The 12,746-nt window shown below is 50.8% G+C and overlaps 1 protein-coding gene across 1 annotated transcript in view; it reads right to left on the bottom strand.

The window, feature by feature from the left end:
* Nucleotides 1-12,746, bottom strand: part of TBC1D10A (TBC1 domain family member 10A) — a 30,896-nt gene that overhangs the window by 17,301 nt on the left and 849 nt on the right. The window lies entirely within an intron of this gene.

The raw sequence follows: 12,746 nt of genomic DNA, 5'->3' as shown, positions 1-12,746 counted from the left end.
CCATTCCCTCCTGAGAGAAAGAGGCACAGAGGAGACAGAATGGGCAACCAGGGACTGACAGCCCAGATTCTGCGGGCTCTCACGCTGAGCTAGGCTAGCCGTGCTGTACCATGCCATAGCCCAAGGCAGCAGTGACACTCCACTGACCTCCATCTCTGCAGGCTCCTCAGCTTTCTCCCCAAACACAGAAGCTGAAGGCTTCCAAGTTCTCAGAGGGACAAGACGGTTCCCGAGTCTCTCTCATCTAGTCCTTCCAGACATGTACTTTCCACCCAAGCACACCTTAGCCCCGGTGGTTGGCAGACTCAGCCAGCTGTGGTGACTGCGCCCATGACCCCTTTTTCAAATGGTGGAAGATAAACTTTGGTCCCAAGGAACCAGTGTAACCCCCTCCTCCAAGCTTCACTCTTCAAACCAGCCCAAAGAGAAACACAACTCAAGCAGAAAGCCCAAGATCACAGACCTCAGGACTGACCTTCCTCATCTCAAGCATGAGGAAAGCCAGGGGGAGTGTGGCAGAGAGTAAGAAGAGTGGGGACTTGAAGCCAACCAAACTAGGTTTCCATTCCAGCTCCTCCACCTGGGAGACAGACCTCCCTAAGTCTCAACTTGTTCATCTTTAAGGGACCATTACATACACCTCATACTTTCTAGGCTTAAATGAAGAATAAATTTGTGTAAGGGCCCAGCCTGGTGGGTGGCCAGCTAATGGCAGCTTTTAGGCGACTTGTATTTACAGCTTACCTTGCACTTTCACATCCCTGTTCTCATCCAACTTGCAGCAGGGCAGGATTATCCCCATTTTACTCATGAAGCAATTGAGGCTTCAAGAGATTAAGCCAATTACTCAATGACACACAGACTGTAACTCCTGGCTTCTGATCCAGCTCTGCCACTTTGTGACTGCTCCACTCTCTGAGCTTCTGGTTTCCCACCTGCAACATGGGGGCAATGTCACCCCTTCAGAGGGCGGCAGTAAAGACCAACCATATGAGACAGTAAGAGCGGACACACTTGCAGCGATTGCTCTGTGCCAGCTCCGCCAAGCACTATATAGGCACACAATTCCCCAAGGAAGTAGCTTTCATTATCTCCACTTAACAGACAAAAAAACCTAAAGCTTAGCGCAGTTGAGGAATCTCTCCAAGGTTACACAGCCTAGAAGTAGAGGCTGCCAACTGAGCACTAAACTATCCAATAAATATAAAGTGACCCACATGTAACGGGGCCTCAAAGCCTGTTACATTCTCTTCCTTCTCCTTTACCACCCAATAAAGTAGGGAACCCCTACTCTCCGTGCTGAGATGGGCAAGAGTGAGCAAGATGAAAGTGTGGGAAATTGGGAAGTGGATGTGTAGAGACAGCACAGCCAATCACAGACCCAGGGACACCAAAGGCAGGGGAGCTACCCTCTCCCACCCAGAGCTGGAAAAAGAAATGAGGATAAACAAAAGGCTGACCTACTTTGCACACTGAAGCCACCTCTGTAGTTTATTAACCTAAGAGGTGGTAATGACTGAAAGTATAAATAGTTTTTATGCCAGCTCTATTAACAACTTATGATAGGAAACTGAAATGCAAGAGAGGGTAGGCTGGTGGTATACAAATGGCCAACGGTTATGGCTGGGAGGCCTGTGAGGTCACCCAGTGAGTCCATTCCCTCCCCAGACAGCCAGGGAAGCTCACAGACCAAAGGGTAAGTGATCTGCCCAAGGCCACACTGTGAGCCAGTGTGGAAAAGGAAGATGGTCTGCAGCAGCCTGGTGCTCCCTCCTTTGGCCTGGCAGCCCCAGGCTTGGAGGTAGAGCAGTGTCCAGGCTCCCTGTCCGGGTGAGAGAGAGTCTGGCTTGCTCCACTCCCCTCCTACTCCCAGTGCAAGTTAGTTCTGGTTCTGCCTCCCTTTCCCATAAGGAATTCCCTGGCTTTGCTCCTTCTAGCCCTGGGTCAGCACTCAGTGGTAAACAGGTTCCCTCCACCCTTCTCTGGCCTCAGTGCCCTGGGCCTCTGCCCAGCTCTCCACTCTGCTCAGCCCCACCCGCCTCGATGTCAGAGGTAAGAAATGGTTCCTTTAAGCACCAGCCTTGCTGGCTCCAAAAAGAGGGAATCCCTCTTCCCTCTCTGCCACCCAGCTAGGGAAAGGTACATATCACAACAGAAACCCCCAGGGCAGCGCTCCATGACAAATGAAGAGAGGAATGGAGACTATTCTCAACAGAAGACATCCCTTCCCCAAGCTCCCACCACTACCGGCAAAGTAGGGCTTAAAATTCCCCACCAGCAACTGGGTCCTAAGGTCAAAACTCACTGTGGCACCCTATGACTCATGTATGACCCCCTCACCTATCCTTACAAAACTGCTAGATTTTATTGATAGATCTTATCAAGTTAGTCTTCACTCATTGCTTATTTCTGCCAAGATTCCTTCAGGGCTCCCTACCGCCATCCTTGTCCACCAGAAACCTCAGGCCCTGGCTCTCAGGCTCTCCTATTGTCTCCACGCATCCCTCCCTCTTTTTTCCCCAGTCCTATCTCTAGACGGCCCTCTCTCTGAGCTGCCCTCCCCTTACCCGTCTCCCTACTCTAATTCAGTCCCGCTCATCTTCCGAGGCCTCATTCAGAATAACCTCCCATCTCTACAAAGCCTTTCCTAACCACTCCAGGGACAGAACACAATCAGAACATCATTATATTCCATACACATCTCTCTAGAGCTCTGTTCCAGGCCCTGAATCTACAAAGTTAATAAAATGTAGTCCCCGCCGTTGAGGAGGTCAATCTGGCAGAGGAGGTTGAGGAGGTCAATCTGGCAGAGGAGGCAGATGGGTGAGTAAATAACCAGCACACACAGAAGTGCTACCACAGAAGCACGTAGAAGGCGCTAGGAGACTGCAAGCCCCCAGGGTGGAAGTGAGGGTGTTTAGGGAAAGCTCTAAAGGGGAGCTGACTTTTGAGATGGTCTTTGAAGGGTGACAGGAAGCAGCCAGGATGAGAAAGGGGAAAGAGCACACCAGGTAGAAGACCCAGTATGCGAAAGCACAAGTTAATAGAAAAGGTCCTGGCTTGTCTGGAGAATGTGAACAGTCCAGGAGAGCAAGTCCAGCTTCTCCACCTGACTGTCCGCTCCACTGGGGCAACATTCCACAAGAAGGTGTGCTCCTGGAGGGCAGTGGCTCAGCCAGTCACACTCTCTGCAGTGTGTCCTGGCCCTAGAACAGAACCTGGTACCTAGCTGGTGTTCAATTAATGTGTGTTGACAGATTCATTAGCTTTGTGACCTCTGGCACTCTGAGTTTCAGTTTTCTCCGCGCTGAGATCCTCCACCTTGAGATCAGGTGGGAAAAGCACCAGGACAGGAAGTGCTTGATAAAAGGCACTCCCGCTCTGGCCTGATGCCAGCTCTGGATCTGCCTTGAAGCCCAGCACAGGGCTGAGCACAGATGTACTTGATGATGGCCTTTTACAACATTATAATTCTATATTCAATTAACGAACTGAATGTCTGTTACAACACTTACCAGGCACTTGCTATGGACCAGACATGGTTCTCAGCACTTAAATTATTTCATTTAATCCTGACAACAAGCCCATGAGATAGATACTCTAATTCTCTCCCTCTCCCTCTCCCTCTCTCTCTCTCTCTCACACACACACACACACACACACACACACACACACACACACCAACTTCTGCACATGAAGAAACAGGTTTTCAGCAAGCCAGTGACTCTCCAATGTCCAGAGCGAGCAGAGGACAGCTCTGGGAGGTGAATCCAGGCCCAGCTCTTCTCCTGCTCTGCCACTCAACTCCGGCACTGACTGTTGTCCACTGGGCTGGGAATGCACAAGCCTTGCTCCCAGGGAGCCTGGAGCTTAGTGGCTCAGAGCCACAAAATGTGTGATGCTTGCACTTTACTGCTCTGCCTCTGTAAAATGGAGATTATATGATAACTACATCTCACAGAGTTAAATGAGATGGTATTGGTGAAAGCCTGGTCCACCATGCAGGCTATCCTGTGAAATGGCATTACCATGTGACTATGCTGGGAGGATGGAGGGGGTCACCCGGAGGTAGGACAGGAAGCCCAGGATGAAAGCCTACCAGGAAAACTGAAGGAGGGTGGTGGTAATTATGAAGCAAACTCTAACTCCTTCCCCAAGTGACTGCCACTGCCCAAGAGAGCAGGCAGTGCTGTGGTTGCAGGCTGTGAACTAAATCTTTCAGGAGACGCACCTCACTTCTCACTTCCGCTTAATCTTCACAGGCCAAAGGAGAAGGAAGATCAGGCCCTCACACCAGGGCCCTCAGAGTCAGGGTCACTTGAGAGCTCTGTTCCAAATGACTCAGTGAGGAACTGACTGGGGGATTCCCAACCTGCCCTCACAGGTCAGAAAGCTCCAGACCACAGGTGGAGGAGGACTGTCTCCTGTCTTACCCTGAAGGCCCAAGGATGGGTAGACAGAGCACAGGAGGGGGCCTGGATTTTCACACGCAGGCTGCCTTTTCTCTCACCATTATGCCAAAGGCCTGAAGTGAACCTTACAGGATAATTCACACTCTTAATTCTAAGAGCCACCACATACCACGGAGCCCTTACTTTGGGACAGACACTGCCCTGGGAGCCTTACCAACATTACCTCCCTTAATCCTCATGACCATAACTGGCGTTGGCCCAGTCCCCTCTCCCAGTGCCACCACCTGGCCCATTTACAGACCCAGAGAGGTCACATGGTTAGAAAGTTACACAGCCAGGACTTGAAGCCACGTCTGCTGGTGTCTTGAACCCAGGCTCTCCCAAATCCAAATTTAAGATCTCCTTTTTTTGTGAAACTAAGATGGAGAGGGAAGGGAAAGATACAGTATCCTTCAAAAGTGGCAGTCTAGGAAGGATCACTTCTGGACACACAGCATCCAGGGCCCAGAGTGCACAGAGGAGGAACAAGAGTTCTCCATACTATGTTCCTGGGTCCGCTTATGCCCAGCTTCTCCTACCTTGTCTTGGGGCACGTAAGGGGCTGTGTGTGGAGACCTGGGACAGGAAGTGTGCCAGCCATTATAACAATTCAACAATAAAAACAACTTGAGAAGCCCACTGGGAAAAGTGTAGACACTTGGGGCTGAGCTGAAGTCCTAAGGCTGGGACAGGAAGAGGGAGGAGAGGCCACACAGCGGCAAGCAGCTTTGGTTAAGATGGAAAATTAGGAAGGAGGAGTCCTGGCTTCCAGGCACAATTCCATCGCTTGTTCAGTTTTGGTTTCCTTGTCTGTAAACAGAGCAAAATAAAACTTACCCTACTGACTTCCCATAGCTCCTGTAAGAGTTACTGCAAGGCAGTGAGAATGAAAGCACTTTGCAGACTAAAGAGCTAGACAAAAAGCATTCTTTGATTTGACTGCATTCCCAAAGACATGAGGGCCACTGGCCCGACAAACAAAGAGAGGTTCTCTCACAAAAGGAACAGAGCATGCTAGAAGCACTGGCCTCTCTGGGCTGTGCCATGACAACCCCTTGCACTTGGGTGGTACCTGATAAATAACTTCTCAAAGCCCTTTTCAAATACTCCAAGGTCAGTCTCAGATTGTTAGAAGCAGAAGAGCTCTTTAAAATTTTCCCATTAAAACTGCCTTAGTTTATACATAGGGGAAACTGAGGCTTAGAAAGGTTAAGCAACTTTCCCAAGGTCACACAGCTAGTTAGGGGCCCAGTGAGGCAGGACTCAGTCTACTGATCCTTGTTCAGCAGTCTTTGTTTACACATGCTTCAAACCCAGTTAGGATTTGATCCTCACAATCCTTTTATAACACAAGCCACACATTTATCTACTTGCCGAATATCTGACATCCTTGCTAGGCTCTAAGTCCTGGAGGCCAGGACCAAGTCTGTAACCCCAGAGCCTAGCACATGGCTGCACACATAGGATCTGCTGGATGAAAAGCAGGAAGCATTAGCCCCACGGTCAGGTGAGGGGACATGCTTAAGTCACATATAACAAGGGTCAGTGGTCGAGCCAGCACTGGCACCCTGATCCCTGCGTACAGAGCCCTTCCCCACACTAGCCTAAATCCATATATCCAGCCAGAATCATGCCTGAGAAACAGCTGGCTGTGCCCTGAAGGACTGAGGGGTTCACTCTCTCATAGGCACTGGAATTGCTTCCACGTGTCCCAACTCAGGCACCAGCTCCAGGAATAGAATAAAGACTCAAGGCGAGATCAAGTCAGCCCTCAGCTGCCATCTGCCTCCCCTTGATCAGCTTATGTGTGTAAAGCCCCAAACCTACCCTCCCTAGCTGCACACCACCCAAAGGTATGTTATCCATGCCCTCAGGCCTTACTCCTCTCTCCTCAAAGAGGACTTTGCCCTCCTTGCAGCCTTCCTTGCCATCCAATATGTTTATCGGGCAGACACCACAAGGCTCAGTTCCACTCACCCCACCCCCTCCCAAACAGGCCAGCTAACCAACCCGCTCTCCTACTGAAGAGAGACAAAGAACCCCTTGATGTGCCCTGGGCGTGCCAGTCATGCCAGGCACCTTGGGGAGCCCAGGGCTGTGACAAAGCAGAGTCAGCAGTGGCCCACTGTCTGCTTCAGAGGAAGGCCACAGCTGGCCTTCTTTCCCTGTGGCCAGAAGACCCCAGGATAAGTTCTGTGAGAGGCTAGCTAGGCTGCTTCAGTTTGTCCAGAACTTTTCCAACTCCCCATCAGTCCACACAGCCAGTCAGGCACCAAGGCCTACTGATTTGCTGGCCTCTTCATCCTCATAGCTCCACAACTCTTCCAGGCCTCTCTACAGCCCTTTTGGGCTGTCCCAAACTCTCCCAACCGGCCTCACTGCCTGTGGTCCAGCTCCTCTTTATGCCATCGTCCACGCCAGCACCCGACTGAAGGAACACAAGAAGCCTCAGTCTGACATTCAAAGCTAGGCAGCCTGCCCCACCTACTCTCCCACCCTCCCCTTGCTTCACATCATCCTCCCGCCTTCTGTTCCTGTCACCTCTGCTCATGGCACACCATATTTCTCATACAGCTGGCTTTTTGGAGGACTTTGCACACACATCCCCTCTCATATAAGAGAATGCCCTTCCTTGCTCCTTCTGAGGCCTGGATCAAATACCACTTCTTTTTTCTGGGCTCCTATAGGTGGAGCTGGCTGCTTCTTCCTATACATTCCCAGAGCAACCGCACACCTCCATTATAGCCTTTACTGCTCAACAATGTAATGATTTCTTTGTGCTACTATTTTCCAACCAGTCTGTGAACACCTTGAGGACAACAAGACACAGATGTCTTGATCAACTCTATATCCCTTGTCCCAGTCATAGGGGCTGGTAGAGTAGGTGCTCAGCTCACTGCTAAGACAGATAAACTGGTGAGAGTAAACCTTGGTTTCTCTCCCAGGCTCCTGAGTCTGCTGCCTACTTCCCTATCTGAAGAGCGGCAAAGAGGTAAGCTGTGCCACTCTCTGAGGAACTGGACAGAGAATAGAATGGAGTAGGGAGGGGTGGGAAGGAGAAGGAAAAGAGAAAGATGAAATAAGGAAAGCCAAAGTTGGCAGCTGCCCTGAAGTCCTGGATAGGGAAATTGTAAGCAGGTGAAGCATCGGGAGAGTTGGCTTGCCAGTGGATCAGCCAGGACAGTTTTCTCCCTGCCAGGCAGGGTCCCTGGGGCCAGGAAAGCAGCAGATTTGCCAGGGCAGACAACGCAGCTAAAGGAGGCCTCCTCCCCTTCAGGTGTGCTACCAGCAGGATAAAGAGAGTTATCAGCTAGGACACTGACAATGGGTGAGTGATGGCTGGGTTCTGCTTTGGCGGGGAATGCAACCTGGCCTGGAGGTTCAACTGGCTCAGAGTGAGGAAGAGAATGGGCAGTCCATGTAGCTGCAGTATCAATGAGCTGAGAATCAGAAGATCTGGAATCCCTCCCTACTCTGGCTCCACTGTTAACTAACTGCAAGGCTTCTCCAAGCCTCAGATTTCTCATCTGTACGGGGTACATAATCCCTGCCTTACTCACAAAAGAAACACTCTTCCAAAAGGCACCAAGTGGCCAGCAAAGTCAAATAGCCATTATGCAATATTTTGGGGTCAAGAGCAACGCAGTGTGGACTCTGGCCTATGGGAGGGCTAGAGCAGGCCTGACCTGGCCATGCTTCCAGAGCCTCCCCAAGAATCTTCCTCACTGGGTCTTTCTCTGGCTTGGCTGGCCATGGACTTTGACTGTACTGAGAGACCTGCCTTGCCCTCCACACTGGGATGGGGAAGTAGCCAGGTTCTTGCTACCTCCTGCTCTGGGTGTGGGGGCCTCAGGGACTGGTGAGAACCTGGCACCCTGCCTGCTGCCACCTTAGCAAGGCTTAGTCACTGGATTCAGTGTTGAGAAACAGGTTCTAGTCCCAGTTCTGCCACTGACCAGTTGGCAAACCTTGGGCACTTTCTTCTTAGATCTTCAGCATACTCATCCACAAAATGGGACAGCCAACACTCTCAGGGGAAAGTGAGGGTTCACCATGGATTATGGGTCACTCCTGCCCACAGGGGATGGACCCTCACTGATGTTCATCATCACAGACAGAGATGGAAAGTAGAAAATGAAGACAGGACCCCTAGCTACTACAGTCTCTATGGGGAAGAAGAAAATTCATTGAGCGTCTACTGAGTTGTCAGGCTCTCTTCAAACATCAGCTCATTTAAACCTACAACCCTGCAAAGTCAGTATTAACATAACAATTTCACAGTGAGAAACTGAGGCTCAGAAAGATGAAACAACATGTCCAAGGTCACAAAGACAACCAGACTCCAGAGCGTATGTGAGGAGGAAGGAAGATAGAACACCTTCTTTCCCCCACCTCAGTGTAAATAGATTGGGAGACTGGAACAGAGGCAGGCCTCACCAGCTCCCTGAAGGTCCTGTTTCAGACCCAGATGCTGGAGGACAAAACATCAAGCAAGTCCCATCATGTTATCTCTTTCCCACAGCTTAGGATTTCCTAGCAGGCGGACACACAGGCACCTTCCCAGGGTGGCAGCAGTGTGTCGGCCCGCTCCTTCACCAAGTCAAGTCTTGTCTGAGGCCCTAGAACACCCACAGGGCAACCAAACCAGACTTCCCTTTGAAGCTGGAGGAAGAGAAGGAGGAGAAAAAATGAAGGACCTGTGGTCCAGAGTCATAGCCCAGGGCCCCACATGTGCAGTTGCCTCCTTCCAGATGGGCCACCCAGGGACCACTCCACTGCCAGCTCCATACTTTCCTAGGAACTGCAATAGCTCAAGAAAAGAGGATGCTCTGAACTTGTAAACTGGAGAAGATGGCGGAAAAGCAGAGATGCAGGCCCTGGCCTGCCAGGAGGGCCCTGGCCCAACAAAAACTGGCACAGACCAAACTACAGGGATGTCAATCAAGCCAGTTCTACAACTTTTCCAAAGTCATAGGGCTTGCCATAGCTGGCTAGGAGTAGTGGAGGGCCCAGGGGACAGGGAAACTGAATCAGCAGAAGACAATACTGCTGTTCCAGATGTTTCTCCCTGGGCCCAGTTCAGATCCCTCTCCCCCCTAACAGGAAGCCAACTCCCATGGGATACCAGAGAGCATAGCCCCTTACTTCATCTGGCCAGCAGCACTGAGCAGACTGAAGCTGGGTGGGAAACTCCAGCTTCAGAAGGCCAGCCCTGGCAATCACCTAGGAAAAGAAGAGGGAGGTCGGGGACACCACCCCTCTCAGACCATCTCCCTCAGGCCAGAGACCTGGTATCCAATTGATATCCTTCTTTCCCTTCCTGACCGCGCCCTCTATGCTGCAGAAGGGACCTCTCAAACAGGGCTGCTCTTCCTAGCCCAGTGATAGAAATGGTAACATTACTCCTCCCACCCTTCCCTGCTTGAGGATACTTCTTTCTCCTCTTCTGGTCCTTCCTGGTCTTCAACAACCAGCTCAGTCGACAGTCAAGCCAAAAGAATCTAACGCTGCCAGCACTCCTGTCTGTGCCCACACCACAGAGCCCTTCAGCGGCTGGCTGCTTTCTTGCCTCTGGGTTCAGTTCCTGGCTCTGTTCCTAACTGACTGAGGAGGCAAAGTTAACCAACTCTCTCAGTCCTCAGTTTACCTATTGGTATGAGAATGGCTATCTCTACAGTCACTTTCAGCTTCCTGACTTGAAATGCCTGTCAGTAAATGTCATTCAGTGAATAAATATTAATTGAGCATTTATTTCTCTGCAGGCCTAAGGGAAAGGTGAATTTGCCTGGCCCCAGCTCTGAAGCTGATCAGTCTAATGAAGTGGTAATGACAACACACCCTTACCCTTGCTGGGCCATTCCTGTTAGCCTCCTACACTGCTGGGGGAGTCAAAAATGCTGAGCTTGCTTACAAGGGAAGGTGCTAAGAACCTTCTGATCTACCTGTCCAGCGCTTGATTTTCCACTGGGGTGATAGGCCATATTATTGGATAGTGAATGCAGTGGAAACTGTCCTGACTTGGGAGTCAGAAACCCTGGGTTCAGGTCCTGGTGCTGTCACTAATATGCTATGTGATCTTAAGCAAGTTACTCTCCTCTCTGGGCCTCAGTTTCCTCATCTGTATGATAAGTTAGGGCTAAGCTGATCAATCTCTTATGATCCCTCTCAGCTCAAGTAGTCTATGATTTTATGATCTCATGCCAGACACCTAGCAGTCACCTGAGCCAGGTAGCTTCTGATCTGCTTTCTTCCCCATCCCCCCCAGCCCCTGGCAATTGCCAAAAATGATTGTCTCAAGACAACCTTTGGCCTAGGATGGCTGAAGTGGACCTTTAATCTGGGTTCAGAGTCCCTGACATCTCCACTGCAGCCATCAGTGCTAATGTTTCACTTCTCTGGGATAGCACATGGATTCCTAGCCCTCAACCACGAGACAGGGTTCAAGGCGGTCACCCTGAAACTTCCCATAACTTCCCCTCTTATGGCCTTGGGCAGGGACTTACTTTTGACTTTTTTGAACCACAATATAAACTAAACACAGAACAGCCAAGCTTTCAGACACCAGAGATTTTGTATTGGCCAACAAGGTCAAGAAAGTAAGGCAGGGAGAAAGGAAGAGACCTGGAACCCACCTCAGCCCCAGCCCTACAGATACCAATGATGCAGAGGGTGTCTGCAAAGCCTGGGTTTACGGTTGGAGGGTGGGGAATACAGATGTCTGGCTGCCTGGCCGGGGACTACAGCCAAAGGGAGGTGCTCCCACTGGGGCCTCTCTCCACAAATACCAGAGGTACGCCCTCATTTTCTTCTCAGTTTTCAGACCCTTAGAAGGAAAAGAAAGGAAACTAACATTTTTCTGGGCTACTACGTGAGCCTGGCACTATGCTAGGCACCTTTGAATACATGATCTCATTTAATCACCACAGTAATCTCTTGAGAATAGGTGCTACTATTGCCCTTAACAGTGAGCAAACAGGCTCAGAGATCCAGGATCTTGCCCAAGGTCACAAAGCCAGCAAGTGTGACTTCTTCCTAAATCTGGCCTTTTCCCACTATATATCACACTGCTCTGTACTCTGAGATCTGGTTAACTGCCTGATAAACATGTAGTAGGAATTCTTATCTCTTAGAATTCACCAGCAAATCTGAGCTCTTCCTTCTAAGCACCCACAAATGCAACTGGGAACTTCTTTCCAATTTTTCAAGACCTCATCCCTCCAAGGGCCCTGATCTCTGGTGTCTGCTGCTCAATTCAAAAGTATACCCTAAGTCCCCTTTGGGTTCTCACAAGCTAATCCCTGGGGAACTGTGACAAAGCTTCAAGTCAGGGTGAGGGATGAGAATAAGGGGTGCTGAGTCCTGGACTGGACTAGGCTTAGCCTGCTGTGAGCCAGCGGGAAGAGGCTGGAGGAGACAGATCCAATGGGTAAAAGAGAACTCTTCTTAAGAGAGGGATCTGCATTTCTCCAGAGGAGGAAGCCTGGTGAATATGAGGCTTTGGGACTGGGGAAAATCCGGGAAGTGAACTTCATAGGGCTGCCTATGTGGAGTGGAGATCTTACAGATGCTCAAAGGTCTTTCATAAGTCATAAGAGAGGATGAAGGAGCCTTAGGCAGTCACAACTGGTTGGAGGAGAGGAAGGACCCTCTGGAGCAGGGTTATGGCCGAGTCCTGTGGGCTCCCCCAGGTGATTGTGTGGGGCTCTCTGTTGAAGGGGAGGCTTGTCAGTTCTGTGCAGAACACTGGTCTCATGTGACAGGACAGCTGGGATGGGAGTAAGGTCTGGAGTCTATCTTTCCTAAGTGGATCACAAATCTATACAATAGATCTGTGAAACCTGGGCTCAGGGAGTTCTGTGGGGGCAGAATGTGGCAGCTCAGTTTACCCTGCTTAGAGAGAAGGTGCTGCTACACTGCCTCACATTTCTCTGCCTGCCAGCTGGGTGCCTGGGTGTGGGGGCTCTGGGTGTGCTCTGAGCAGGGACCCTGCTGTCTCCTTGCCTGCCCCCACCCCAGTCTGTGTTTGGGGAGGAGGTGCGTGTTTCCACATCACACAGAAACAGCCGACAGTCTGTCCTGGAGATGAGGTACCATCATCCTGCAGGTACTAGGAAGGGGGAGTGTCTGCCCACCTGTTGCTAGTGACAGGGAGAAATATGCCTCTGAGGGAGGGGGGGGGCACTCTCTGACCCTTCCATGAGGGGAAGGGAATGTCTGTCCCAAGGTGAGACTCCTAGTCTGGGAGGAAGCTGACCAATGTCAGTCCACCCAGAGGTCTGTGTGTCTTCAGATGTC

This window comes from Camelus dromedarius, chromosome 31 (assembly GCF_036321535.1).
Source record: "Camelus dromedarius isolate mCamDro1 chromosome 31, mCamDro1.pat, whole genome shotgun sequence".
Lineage (NCBI taxonomy): Eukaryota > Metazoa > Chordata > Mammalia > Artiodactyla > Camelidae > Camelus > Camelus dromedarius.
The sequence above is the reverse complement of the archived record's forward strand: the minus strand, read 5'-3'. Positions and strand labels throughout refer to the sequence as shown.